The sequence below is a fragment of the Sturnira hondurensis genome, unplaced genomic scaffold (genome assembly GCF_014824575.4).
Source record: "Sturnira hondurensis isolate 20B ecotype Veracruz unplaced genomic scaffold, ASM1482457v3 Scaffold0022566, whole genome shotgun sequence".
Lineage (NCBI taxonomy): Eukaryota > Metazoa > Chordata > Mammalia > Chiroptera > Phyllostomidae > Sturnira > Sturnira hondurensis.
This window is the reverse complement of record NW_028095197.1, coordinates 11620008-11633984: the sequence shown is the minus strand read 5'-3', so window position 1 is coordinate 11633984 and position 13977 is coordinate 11620008. Positions and strand designations below refer to the sequence as shown.

Below are 13977 nucleotides of genomic sequence, written 5' to 3'. Positions count from 1 at the left end.
AGCACACAATTCAACAAATACGTAATAAACCCCTGCTAAAGGCTCACCACGTTCCTAGAATATGTGGGAGATACAAAGACAGGCTGAACCCTACAGTCTAGAAGCAGCACTGGCGTGCGTAAACTAGTAACTGAAACAACGGGCACACTGAAAGAGCCGTCATAATGGAGGACAAGGCGTGTTGGGTGCTCAGAGGAGGGAAGAGGTTATTTGGGTTCTTGATGGTGAGAGGACATTTGAGCTAGATCTTTAAGAGTGTATAGGATATGAACAGAGAGGGCTGAAGGAGATCATTAAAGTAAATAATTGATAACAAAGGGCCTAGACTCTGAGTGGTGGTGATGTTCATGGAAAGGAGGTGGTGCAGACCAGAGACTGTTTCAAAGCAAGAAATGACCGGGATGTGTGTGTCCACACTAGGGTGAGGGGTCAAGAGAAAGCAGAGGCAAAGAGGATACAGGAGGAGGAGCTGAGCACCAAATGTGCGGGGGCCAAAGAGAGGAGTACTCCTTAAGACCGAGTTACTCCTAGTCCAATGGGGACAAACACAACACAGCAGACTGTGGACGGGCTGGTGACAAGGCAGCGTGATGAGCACAGCGACAGAGATATGCCCAGGGCCACTAACCCAGGATCGGGAGGATCTAGAATAAGAACCTTAATTCCTGTTAGAATAGTTTGGCATTAGAATTAGCACTAGCACAGAGCGGGGTCACGAGTTGGGAAAAGACTGAAAAAGGAAAGCATACAAAACTAGCAGGTGAGTGGCAGGACATGCGGGGCCCATTCCCTGAAGGGAAGCCTGGCAACAGGTTGAGGGCGATCAATTTGCTCAGAAGGGATGAAAGAGACTTCCTGTCCTGGACTGTTGACTCGGTCTCCCGGCTCAGCAACCCCCAACGACCTTTTCTGGGAGCAACACAGATCCTGTCATGCTAAAAAAAGACTTCAGTCCAATCCTTTCACTTTACAGATGAGGAAACTGAGGCTCAGAGCAAAACAGGGGGCTCCCTGGGGCCCTCCTCACAGAGGAGGGCCTAAAAGTGAAACTAACTACATCGTCTAATTTCACCCTGGCCTCCACAGCTCCTCTTTGGAGGCTTCTCACTGTCAAGACGCCCTTTTGCTAGGCAACCTCTAGCCTTCGCCTTCGCCTTCGCCCACCATCCCATTGGAAAACTCAAGGGCACTGCTCTCAACTCTGCCCTTCATTTTGTGACCGCAAGCAAGTCCTCTTGCCTCCCTGTCGATTTCTCATCTCTAAACTGTCAAGTTAAAGGGAATGTTCTCTAAAGTCCCAGTTACGGCTGGCAGCCCATGTTAGCACCGTCGCAGGCCTGGTTTTCTGCTACCCAGTTTCCACCTCTGTGCCAAATATGCATAGACGGCGTTTTCTGATTATTTCTGACATTAGTGGAACTACCAGCCAATGCAAGAGAACACTGCAACCGAACAAAGTGAACTACCTTAGCACTTCAGACGATTTAAGGCCTGTACCCAGGTTTAACTCGGTAGGTTAAGTAGTTCCAGGTGAAATCTTTGAAGCAAGTGATCAGATCTCTTATTCACTACCATCACCCCAGCTCCCTGAAGAGTGCCTGGTACACAGTAGGCACTCAATAAATATTTCTGGGATATATGTTAAAACGAATCTGATTGTCATTTGCATTTTTTTACCAATTATATGTAGATGTTCTGCTATTTTAAATGTCTCCTCCCATCCACGTACTAACCAGGACCGACCCTGCTTAACTTCGGAGATCAGACGAGACTGGGCGTGTTCAGGGTGGTAGGGCCATAGACTTAAAAGTCTTCTTTCATAAAGGATTTATTGTAACAAAAAGTTCCTGGCTTCTTCTTGTAAATACTATTACAGCGTGTGCCGAATTTTAAGAGCTCTACTACCACTCGGCTGCCTCCACGATGTCATTTTACGCCGAAGTGAGAGTAATCAGACAGGACTGTTCCTGTGCAGGCACCTGCCTGCACCTGCCCTCGAATGTTCAGCCCTGGCTACCCAGGATGGGCACTCACCTCGGCCCTCTCATCTCCTTTCTTTCCTTCAGAGGGTTCTCCAGTCTGAAACCCTAGTACAGAACTTGCTTCCTCTAGCGTGCCGCCTCCTCTTCCCCTTCACCACCCACTCCAGGCGGTCCTGTAACTTGGAAGTGTTTATTTTTACCATCTGCGTCTGAGTGTGACTGTGAGCAGAACCAGCCTGTGTTTAAGTCAAGAGCTCCCACCCACCCCCCGTCCTTCTACCCCCATGGTTCCCTCTACAAGCCCGATGAGGGTTCTTAGAAGTTGTCACCCCTGCCTTCCCCTCCCCCACAGCTCCATCCTGGGAAGCACCTCCCGACCCAGACCCCGGCTTCTCTGAAATTCCCACGGCATCTTGATTGCAGTACCCTCCCCAGAAAGTACTTTTGTAACGCAGAACGGCCCCTGGGTAGGTGTTCCCACCCCAGCCTGTGCCTCTTCTCCAAGGACTCGCTCGGCTACTCCCACCACTTCAGCGGCAACCCTACGTCAGCCCCCACATCTCTGGGCCACGGGCCCTAAGGGCCGACCTCTTCCTGAAGTGCTCAGAGTTACTCTCACTACAACCTCTTCATCCTCTGAGAGTGAGCTCCTGAGGCCTCTTACTAGTATCTTTTGAGCTCAGTAGATCCTCAGCGTTGGTTCAAAGAAACGAGGGTGCCAGGCCCCTCCTCTGTCTTCAGCACCACCCACATTTGTGGTGGCCAACCAGCCACCCCTCTCTAACCAGCCATGATGGGCCCAGCAGAAAGCTCCAATTCTTCATAGCTAAAAGAAAATGATTGCCTGACCTCCAAACATCCTGACTTCTGATTTTAGCCACATCAACTTAGCTTCTCCAAGCAGAAACCACAACAGGCTCTCTACTCCCATGCAACCCATCATCCAGGTCTGCTACATTTTAGCTCAACACCTATCTCTCCTCCCACATCCTCACCACCCACGTCTGATCTCCCACACGTCCACACAGCTACCAAAGGGATCTTCCTAAAACACAGTGCTCATGCCACCGTCCAGGCTGTAAACCTCTGACCTCTCCCCCCCATGCCTAAGTGATAGAGTCCAAACTGCCCACATGACCCTCCAGGCCTCCGCAGGTCTGGTCCCCGAGCACAGCATGCTCCTCACTCCATCCACCCCACCCTCCTCCTACACTTTTCAACCCAGCCAGACCCAACTTACCCTCATGCCTTTGACCCTGCTGTGTTTTCCTGCCTCAGAACACGAGCTTCCTCTGGCTGGAATCCTTTATTCTAAGGCCCACCAAGGGCTCATATTCATCCCTCAAAGTCCAACCCCTGTGTAATTTTTGTGAAAACTTCCTCAACTAATGCTCGAACTGTTATGTTTATTCTATTTATAACAGCTTCCTTCTAAAGTAACTTTGAGGCAGCTTACAAACTATGCCCACACTGCAACTATATATATATATTTTTTTTCTTTTAACACTGTTTAAGTCTATATAACAGCTTGTCTCATGGAGGAGAGAGTGCCGGAATAGGTTAGACTCTGTTGCTATAGCAAGCTCAAATTGTGTCAGACAGTGCAACTAGATATTCCTTAAGAGAGAGAATATCAAAGCAGAGACAAGACACGGGTGAAAAACGACAGAAGCCAGGAAGTAGCGTAGTGATCAAAACCTCTCTCATAAGATCTCTTATACTCATCTTGCTGGCGGGAGACTAGCCCTGAGTTTTCCATCCAGAACGCGTTAGTGACTGCTCCGTGAGCGCGATGCTGGCTGTACATGACTATACAGCAGCACTTCCCACATTTTTTTGTGATTTGCTCTTGTGTCCATCACTCTCACTGGACTGGGAAATTCCTATGGGAATACATAATTCCTGACTCATTTTTGCAACCTGGTGTGAAGCATGTGACTCAGCACTCAGTTGGGGCTCGGCAGACATTGGTGGAATGAATGTCACCATGGACAGAGAAAAGGGTAGTAGTGCTTGTGGAACTTCCTACCAGACAATTGAAAAAAAAAGTTTTCGCCTCACAAAAAAATTACATGGCTGAGAAGTGGCAGAGCTAGATTTGAACCCCTGACTCTCTCTCCAAAGCAATGGCTCTTCCCACTGTGCACGCTGCTTCCCAACTTTACCATCATCGTGTACCCAAAGACCCCCTTTTTCAAGCCTGGTTTTAAAACCACCCTTTTGCTGAGCCCCGGGGAGCGCTCAGTTGGTTGGAGCATTGTCCTGTACACCATAAGGTTGTAGGTTTGATTCCTGGTCAGGGCACATGCCTAGGTTGCGGGTTTGATCCCTGGTCATTTGGGGGAGGCAACTGATCGATGTTTCTCTTATACTACGTTTCTCTCTCTCCCCCCCTTCCTCTTTCTCAATAATCAATAAACATATCTTCAGTCGAGGATTACAGATAAATAAATAAAACCGCCCTTCTCCAAGAAGAACGGTTTATTTTTTCTCCTCGAGTGAACACCCTCTCCTGCTCACTCGGGAGAAAACTGAGCCTCAGTCCAACTCCAACTTCTCACAACACTCAAGTAAGAAATGTGTCACGAATGGGCAGAGGAAAGAGTGCCTCCTGGGAGCTGGGAGCTGAGCAGGCTGCTTAGGCATCCGCACAGTGTTGCGAAGCCCTCAGCTTCTCCCCCTGCTTCCCAGCGCAGAACTAGGCCTACCCGCCTTTCTTTTCCTTCTTCAGGTTTTCCCCATTCCACACTGAACCCCCAAATAATCTCCTCAGGCCTACTCGTCTCTAACCAGGGGGACAGTGTTCAAAACACACTCATCCATTACATCTATTAGGTCTGTTATTATTTTTGAACGCATCCTATCCAACTTTAGGGTTGATGAGCCTCCCAATCTCCTCAAATACATTAAAAGAATTGCAGAAATGACACAAGAAGGGACAATGACATTGTGGGAGGCCCAATCATTTGCTTTCAACCTATCTGAATACTTTTGGGGTGGCCTGGGAGAGAAAACCTGTGTTTTCACCCCAGCATGCCCCCCCCCCCAACCTCCCCTCTCCCAAAGCAGGATGCCTGGGTCCCGAGGACTGGATGGAATCCTGGTCCAGAATGTTGCTGAGGGGGCGGACCCTGGGCCCTTCCTGCACTTCAGAGCTCCAGAATCCTTCCCTCTCCCCACCCCCCAACCCAGGCCTTGTCTCTTTCTGGCCCCAAACTCGCACAGCAGCCCTCAGTCCTAACCCAGGAACTATGTTTTTGAAATACCATTCAACAATGTCCTTGGTGACACAACAGACTTCTCGGACATGCTGAAATGCACACTCCTGGCCCTGATATTACCTTGCCTCTGGTTTTTAATGTGTGACAAATATATCCCGCCCTCCCATAAGCACTCTCCTGATACTGCAGGGACATTTGACATCTTAAATGTTACCACACCTAAGGAACAGCCCACCTTCTGAACCAGAATAGGGAGAATACATTCTTCAGTCCTACTCCTAAATGAAGGTTATTCGTGTAATTTACAGTAGCTACCTCATAGCGCCAATGTGGTGATTTAATTAGATAACTCATTCCAACTGTTTAGTACCTAGGGCCTGGAACACAGAAAGTGCTCAAATTTAGTTATTAGCATGTACGCACATTATTTGCATACGTTCTCTCCCACAATAACACCTGGGGGTAGGTATTACACTAGGCACTCCCACCCCACCGCACCCCCTTTACCAAAGCAGAGCCAAGGCTCCGAGTCAGGGAGCTTTCCCAAGGTCAGGCGGGCACCGGGCACAGTTGTGATACTGAGCCTTTGGCCACCGAATGAGGGACCCCTCCCATTGCACCCTGGAGGAAACACAAGGGGTCTTCAAGGAAACAAGTATGGAAAAGCGAGCATAGTGCCCGGCATATAGTGGGGACCCCGGGATGATGGTAAGATCGAGACACTGAGGATCACATGGATTCCTCCCAAGCTGCTCCCCAGGCCCAGGGGTCCAGGTCCCCTACCCCGAGCGCGCCACTTAACCTCCTCGAGGTCCGCGCCTCGGGGCTTTGTACGCCGCAGGTCGGCCCCACTCACCGAGTCCCTCCGCGGAGCGCAGAGGCGGCCGCCGGGCCTGCAGGACAGGGGTCGCTGCGGCTCGGCCCGGAAGCCCGCCATGCCTGCCCGCCGTCCCCGCACGCCCGGCCCGCGCCCCGCACCCGCGCCTCCTCCCCGCCGCGGCCCTCCCGGCGCGGGAGCCTCCTACCTGCAGCGGCGGCGCAGCGGCCGCGGCGACTTGGGGAGGGTCGGCGAGGCGCGAGCGCGGGCGCCCTGGGCTCCTCTCGCAGGCTGGGCCGCCGGGAGGGCCGCGGGCTCGGGGAGCGCCGGGAGGTGGCGGCGCGCCCCCGGACGGCCAGGCCCCACCGCGCGCGCAGCGGCCACAAAGCCCGGGAGCCGCCGCCCCCTCGCGGGCCGCGGGCCGCTGCGGGTCGTCCGCGCCGAGGAGGGCGGGAGCGCGGCCGGCGCAGTTGCCACCTCCCCGAGCTGCGGCCGCGGGCCTCCCGGGAGGCTTGGGGCGGGTCGCGGGGTGTCCCCAACCTAGCCCACCCTTTTCCTCTGTGCTGACATCCTTGTGCTGGTTGAGTCCCCCTGTCCCACCTTTGCAGAGGAGCTCCTGAAGGGCCTGAAAAACTGTTTCATTTCCACGAACAACAAAAGAATTCATTTGTACAAGGGATTGGCGACCACGAGCACGAGTTAGCTCAGTCTGAAATAGGCTCCTTTTCTTTTGGGACTCCCTGCTGCTTGGAACAACCAAGCCTCTGCTGCTGGGCTCATCCCAGAGTTTTGTTTTGTTTTGTAATTTGCGGGATGAATGTGTCTTCCGCTAGACTGTGAGCCCTGTAGGGCAGGGACTACTAAACCTAAGGAAATCGGAATACCGTGTGAGCTTTAGTCAATAATGTGTTAGTGCTCCTCTTCCTAGCCCCAAACTGGAGATAGAAAAAAGGAAGGAAGGAAGGAAGGAGGGAAGGAGGGAAGGAAGGGAGGGAGGGAGGGAGGGAGGGAGGGAGGAAGGGACTACAGGATGGACAATAAATTAGGTAAAATAATAAAAATAAATCAATTTTTATAAAATGCATAATAATGTATCCATATGTGTTCATTAGTTGTGACAAAGGCTCCGCACTAATATAAGAGGTTAACAATAGAAAATATTGGGTGCGGGGGGGGGTGTCTATGTGAATAGCATAGTTCAGTGTGACCTTGACAGTTTTTTTAGTCCTCGGGGAGGACGGGCTGATTGAATTTTAGAGAGAGGAGGAGCGAAACATCCCGCGGTTGCCTCTCCTGTACCTGGTGGGCGGACTCAACCTGCAACCCAGGCATGTGCCCTGTCCGGGAATCGAACCGCCACATGGGCCAGGGCTGACCTTGACAGTTTTGAGAAGTATTATCAGTCAGGTGTTTTACTGAATGTCCCTCAGTTCTTACATTCGGCTAAGTTTATGGATTTGGGGGAGCAAGTGGCTATTAGTATTTTTTAATCTGCAATTCTAGGTACATATACTAGAGAAATGTTACACATATGGAAAAAGAGTGTGAATTTTACTGACGCTTTATTTTAAAAAATAAAAACACCTATTATGCTTGTAGGATGAACAGTGGGAAGTCGAATTTTTGTGCAACATAAGCGGCAAGAAGTTTCCACTAGCGTTTCGTGGAAATGCACGAGTGTTTTGTCATCCATGCATTTATTCCAGAAATGTGTGTTAGTGACTTCTACGTGTGGGAACCCACCCGCTTGGCTTGAAGATCCACTTCCTGGGGTCCTCGTTTGATAGATACAACAGAGCTTGGAGAGTGATGGGCCGGGAGAGGTGAGAATGTTACCTGAAACCCCGCTCCCACCGCCCACATCCACACGCCAGAACAGGTAATGCAGGGGAAGACTGAGTCATTCCTGTACCTGCCAGGGAAGTGGCCTTCGAGTTGTCTCGAGGCTTGCCGTCCCATTCCCTCCTCCAGGGCACCTGTCCTTACCCCGTCTGCACTTATGTCAGGGTCAGGCCAGTCCTACCTTCTAGAAGCGTGTACTCTGGCGGGGTCAGAACGCTCCCCCATAGTGTAAGATGAGGAAAGGGGGCACCCCAACAGGGGAAAACAGCCAGGGGTGGGTCTGCAGAAGGCGGACAATTAAGCCTCATGTCTGTCCCCAGGATTTTCACTGGCTCAAAGTAAGTAGGTATTGATATACCCAACATATTCAGAGTATGAGAAAAGTAAGGGTTCTCCTTCAAAAAGCTCATATTTTTTAAAACATTAAAGAGTAAAAAGAATAGATTGTGCTATTAATGAGGAGCAAACAAAATAAATAAGTAATGATTATAAAAGTAATTATTGTGTTTTGCTTGTTGTGTTTTTGGGACAGATTATTTTTCTTACAGTTCCATTTTCCACAAGTTGACTAGTTTCTCAAATCTACAGCAGCCCAGGCCATTTCTGCATAAGTTCCTCTTTTCTCAGTGTCTACTTCACATCACCCTACTACGCTCCCCCTCCGTTCTTTCTCCCCACGCCTGTCACCTTCCCCTAATCATCGTTTAACGAATCCCAGATTGTAGGCAGGGCTTCTGCCCACATTGTTTAGCTTTGAAAACAACTTACTTTATCTCTGAAATAGATACTCTTTTAAATTCAGTTAAAAATAAAACAGCCAAAAAAAAAAGAAACCAAAAAAATAAAAAATAGAAAAAAAGCAGCCAAACTTTCTCCTCCTTCCCCTCCTCCTCCTCCTCTTCTTCCTTCTTCCCTTTCCCTTCCTTCTCCTTCTCCACCTCCTTATTCTTTTTATTTTATTTACTATTTATAATTTCCAAATTCCAGAAACCTTTCCATTTATCCAGTCTCACAAGCAAGTAATCTAGTAGATTCCTGGACGCTGTGCCCACTCCCGCACTGCCATATCTGATATATACCAAGTCTTGTCAGTCTAAGGTCCCCAAAAGTTCTCCAACTTTTCTTTGTCTCGCCATCCCCAGCCGCCACCTGAGTCCAAGCTCTCACCTGGATTACTGCTGTATTCACCCCCTTTCACTCCTGCCTTCCTGCCAATCCATTCTCCCGGGTAGAGTGATTCTCTTAATACACAGGCCTAATCTGTCATTGGATGCCTGATACCTATCAATGACCTACCTTTGTTTTAAGGATAAAAATCGAAACCTTTGATGGGACCTACAGTGTGGCCCTGCCCAAATCTTCCTGTCTAGTCTCCTGTTTGTCTTTCCCTTTGACCCACTGCCCTTTCGGCTCCTTAAACACTCCCTCCTACTTCAGGGACTTGGCACACACACTGTTCCCTCAGCCTAGTGTTTTGTTTTTCTTACTTATTAGATTTTTTTTTATTTAAAAAATTCCAATTTTATTGAGGAATAATTGGCAAATATATGCATACATGTTTAAAGTGATGATTTGATACACATAAACATTGTGGAATGATGACTAGGATCAAGATAATCAACAGGCCTATCCCCCCACCAGTTTAGCTCTTCGTGTTGTGTGTGTGTGTGTGTGTGTGTGTGTGTGTTGAGAATGCTAAGATGCACCCGCAGCAACTTTCAAGTGTGTAGGCAGTATTTTTGACTATAGTCACCGTGCTGTGCATTAGATCCTTGAAACTTCTTATAACTGCAAGTTTGTACCCTTTGATCTACATCGCCCCATTTCCCTCTCCCCAACACCCGGGAACCACCATTCCACTGCCTGATTCTATAAAATCAGATTTTAAAAAAAAATTTTTTAAGACTCTACATTTGAGCGCTGCCACACGGTATTTCCCTTACTCTGGCTTGTTTTACTTAGCATAATGTCCTCCAATTTCACCCATTTTGTTGCACATGAAAAAAGTTCCTTGTTTTTATGGCTGAATAATATTATATATGTATGTATGTAGGCACATACATACATATGTATACATACATACATATATAATGCATGATGCTACAGTGAACGTCAGCATACACGTATGTCTTTGAGGCACTGATTTTTATGCCTTCAGCTATATATCCAGAATCAGGACTGGATATAATGATAATAATGGCAGTTCTATTTTGGCTGGCTGCCCCCTCCACCAAGTGCCTGCTATGCTTCTATCAGGCAGAGGTCTCTACCAAGTTTTCTTTGTTTCCAGATTTAAATGACTACCCTCTCCTCCTTCCTCGTGCCCTTAGGCTAATAGGTGCCGCAAGCAATGTAGTCACAGACTAATGGGTGTCATCAACAATGCAATGGGTCACATACCCAATCCCTGCCCCCTGAAGGATCTTCATAAACAGACCCTGTGTTAGACAATCCTCAAATTATCCTGTTAAAGTGTGCCATCTGTTTCCCCCGGGGACCCTGACTGAAACATCACCCCAGGGACTTTTTCCTGTAACTACAGTCTACATCCCCGGTGCCAGAACGTTTCCTGATGGCCAACACAAGGGATTTTGCAATTCTTTATATTTACAAAATTGAATGCTATTTGGTTATTGGAAAATCCTGTTTTTAAGAAATCAAGACAGAATATAAAGAATACATTGGCTTTGGTCTCACTTTAATAAAACAAAGCACAATACAACAAATGTATGTGTGCATAAAAAGATTGAATAGATAATGCTCCAGTGTGGTACTAGTCACTCCTGGAGTGAAAGAAGTATGTTTTCTTTATGATTGTCTATGTTTTCCTCGTTTTCTGCAATAATCCTACATTGTTACTAAAAGGGAAAAAACACATATATAATGATATTTTAAAGCTTTTTATTTGATCCAATTATACAAATTATAAGCTCATAGTTACTTAAAGTATAAGTTAAATAAGACAAAGAAAGTATATTGCCTAGGACATCACTTGTGACTGAGTAGGCATTCAATATGTCAATAATAATTTATTGTCCACAAATCAATATTCGATATTGTGGGCGTTCAGAATGAGCCATGTCAAGATATGCCTCGGTGGTTTGCAGGTTACTTTGAGTACTTCAGGCACAGGCTCAAGACAAATTTCTGGCCCTGCTGGTGTGGCTCAGTTGGTTGGAGCGTCATCCCATCAACTGAAAGGTTGCAGGTTCGACTCTCAATCAGGGCACACACGTAGGTTGTGGTCTCTTCCCATTGGGGCATGTGGATATAACCGATCGGTATTTCTCTCTGGGTGGGTCTCTCTCTCCCTTTCTCTCTTCCTCCCTCCCTCCTTTCTTTCTCTCTCTCTCTGTCTGGAATCAATAGATATATTAAAAAAGACAGAGAGAGAGAAATTGCTGCTCCTCCCTTTTACTACCTAGAAGAATATCAGTTAGAGGCCTTGTCCATAAAGATGAACACAGATCATTTCTTTGGACTTACATGTAGGGCAGCAAACACTACTTACTAAAAGTCAGTTCTTATCATCCCGCAAGGACCCTTTGCAGCCCCCATGGTGCAATACCTCATCCTTAGCTCAGAATACCTTGTATGACTCAGCCCCCCTTTTCTGTCACTACACCTCTCCCACATGCGGGGCCTCTCCCTCTCTCGTGTAGGTGGGGTCCCTACATACATACGTATGCATTAAATGTGGTTATTTTCTCTTGCTCATCTGTCTCATGTCTATTTAATTATTAGACCAGTCAGAAGGACTTTGAGGGTAGAGGAAAATTGGTTCCTCCCCCACGTACTTCTCTACCTCACAAAACAAAATAGAAAGAGTAGAAATTGGCCTTTTCTGGATGATGGGAATATGAATGGTTATATTGTACTTCATAGCATGGTGCTCTGAACTCAGTTAGTTCAATCCTATTGAAGCCGGCAGGAAGCAGCAAATGTGTTTAGGTAGTAGATCTTTAGAAATATAGACAGGGATAGGTTTTAACTAAACGTTTCAATTGTTTTGGTTGTCACATATTTTATAGTCAACGATTAAGAAAATATGTTAGTCATATGTTGGAGGCCTGCTATAAATAAAGTTCCGGGGGTGTGTGTGTTTCAGAGTATACTTTGCTTGAGATCATAGAAAAATATAATTAGTTAAAGTTCAAACAGTGAGAGCTTAAGCAATAATAAAGGTCACAAGATACACAGCTTCTGCTTTTTGCTTTAAAGATAACATCACTGAAGCACAATTTTGAATTGTTTGCAGAATCTTGGGTCTTCAACCCAGTTCGATCACCCAACCACAGTGACAAAGGCACCGGACAAGATGGCGTCAGGACCTGAATTAATGAGACCAAGGAGAACCACTGAAGCTTGCTCAAGACCTAACCGTCACTTCTCCATCTGGCCACAGCTATCAGGTAAGCCGAAGATGGGCACTTACCAAGTACAAGGACATCCAGGAGCTATGGAGTCAGAAGCAGTCGATGGAATATGCTTCCTTCTCAGTGCAGGTTCCAAGCAGCACTGCCAGCCCTCTATGCTACACAGGGCCCCCCACTCCACCCGGCCAGATAAAGCACGCAGGCTGGAATACAAGGCCAAGCAAGGTTATGTCATATATGGGGTTCAAGTGCGCCATGTGGCTGCAAATGCCCAGCTCCTAAGGGTGTGACCTAAGGCAAGCCTGTCATCGTGGTGCTAACCAGCTGAAGTTTACCCCAGCTTTCAGTCCATGGCTGAAGAACAAATGGGACACACTGTGGGGCTCCACGAGTCCTGAATTCTAACTGGGTTGGTGAGGATTCTACATGCAAATTCCTTGAGGCTATCCTCATCCATCCATTCCATAAGGCCATCAGAAGGAATCCTGACCCCCAGTGGATCACCAAACCAGTCCACCAGCACAGGGAGATATGAGTGATGACACCTATAGGCCGCAAGAGCCATGGCCTTGAAAAGGGCCACAAGTCCACCACGCTATTGGGGGGTCTCGCCGTGTCACTTGGAGAAGGTGCAACACTCTGCGGGTCCATGGTTAACACCGATATAAGTAACATTTGTAAAATTCTTACCTAATAAACAAGTTAGGACAGTCGTGTCTGCCTAAAAGTGTTCTTTAATGTGTTAAAACTAGTTGTCTGCAGATTGTTCCATGAATGCTTTGTCAAACTATGAAAGTTAAAGTGCAATAATGCTTGAAGACTATAAGTGATGATATATCTGGTTTCTCCTAAGATAATGCTTTTGTCTTTGCTTTATCTTATCAGAGAGTAGCTGTGTCAGTGTTTAAAGTGCTGTTTGGTACAAACAGCATTTTAAAATACATGTACAGGTATAAAATAAATTCTGTGAAAAAGGGAAAAAAAAGAACTGACCGTCAGCTCCTCGCATCACACATAAACTCTAAGCCCCTCAACCTTTGCCTTCAAAACCCCTGATTACAGACCACTGGGGAGTTCAGATTTTAAGCACTAGCCTGCTGTTCTCCTGGCTTGATGCTCTGCCAAGAAAGTGCCTTAATTTCTCCACCACAAAACCCAGTGTTCAGTGTTTGGCTCTGCACAGGAGAAAATCTCTAAAGTGGAATCATCCCCAAGAGATTAAGTGACCTCCCCGATGTCATATACAGCTAATTAGTGCTCTCAGCTCACCTTTTCTCTCCAAAGACTCCCTCCAAGTGATCCTTCCTTTCCCTTGGAGAATGCCTCTTTTCCTGTACTTGTCTCTGTACCTATGACTTAGGTAATCCTATTCGTTAATCCTATTACAGGCTTTTTCGTTAAGTGATTAAGTCTATTTCTTTCTTTATCATAGTAATCACATACAATTTTTTCTTCTCTCTCTCTCAGTTATATTTTGATTCTGGAAATTGAATGAATTGGGTGAAATGGGTACTACTGATAGAATACAATGAAAGGCAATCCAAAAGTTTCAGAGTAAAATTAAATTTCGTGAAGGATTAATGCGATCAACCCTTCAAGCCTATTAACATGTCTTGTACTCCCCTTGAGAAATCACACAAATAAGTGTCCCCATCACCTTTCTCCACCTTTTTATCCTAACATGGAATTAGACTAGATGTTTCTAATATTTGTCTGAAATGAAAAATGTTCGAGAATGG

The 13977-nt window shown here is 47.0% G+C and overlaps 1 protein-coding gene and 1 pseudogene across 3 annotated transcripts in view; both read right to left on the bottom strand.

Moving 5' to 3' along the window:
- LOC118979684 (myb/SANT-like DNA-binding domain-containing protein 3) overlaps positions 1–6387 on the bottom strand; it is a 123209-nt gene extending 116822 nt beyond the window's left edge. Inside the window, exon 1 of one of the 3 annotated variants that reach the window (XM_037035878.1) lies at positions 6229–6387. The gene's annotated coding sequence lies outside the window, so the exon portion shown is untranslated. Of the gene's footprint in view, positions 1–6059; positions 6137–6228 lie in introns of those variants that run through there. The other 2 variants (XM_037035880.1, XM_037035879.1) reach the window with 2 other exon arrangements.
- Positions 3488–3602, bottom strand: LOC118979921 (uncharacterized; annotated as a pseudogene).
- Positions 6388–13977: the final 7590 nt, after the last annotated feature.